Here is a 705-nt window from a genome sequence, read left to right on the forward strand (position 1 = left end):
AGTCAGGAGAACATCAAGCTTGATACTTTGGTCTTTTACGAGTAGACTGGTCTTATCGGCATAGAGTTTTACCTAGTAAAATTGCGTGACGTGCGCTTCACCGTCTACATTGCAATAGAATAAATTACAATAGACAGTCTATTTTTTATCACCCTGTATATTTATAGTTGGTTACACGTGAAAGACTGTTTGCTTTGTAGGTATATCTCGTTGTGGAAGTAGCTAATGATATGATAAATTATATTGTATAATATTGATGTATCGGTAGATGTAATAATAATAAATAAATAACGCACACATTCAACATAGTCCCGCACTAGGGAAACCCTGTGTCGCGGGTGCCATGGACACACACATAGACAACCACAAATTACACCCAAACTCACGAGAGAAATAAATGTAAGCCATACATAAATTTCTCCCGGCCCGGGAATCCAACCTGGGACCTCTGCGTGGCAGTCCGGCATGGTAACCGTTCGGCCACGGAGGCAGTATAGTAACATTAAAAAGTGCAATAATTCAAGGTCTGACCATACTTATAAAAATATTTAATATTCTCGATATTAGTTTTAGTCCGCCATACGGAGTGAAACAGAATTATTTTATATTAAAAATATTTATTACGTATGAACAATTGTTTTTTGTTTAAATAATTTGTTAACGCATGTCAATAGTCATTCATTACGTCCAATTAAAACAATTCAG

The sequence above is a fragment of the Hyposmocoma kahamanoa genome, unplaced genomic scaffold (genome assembly GCF_003589595.1).
Source record: "Hyposmocoma kahamanoa isolate Upper Pololo Valley unplaced genomic scaffold, ASM358959v1 102, whole genome shotgun sequence".
In the NCBI taxonomy this organism is placed as follows: domain Eukaryota; kingdom Metazoa; phylum Arthropoda; class Insecta; order Lepidoptera; family Cosmopterigidae; genus Hyposmocoma; species Hyposmocoma kahamanoa.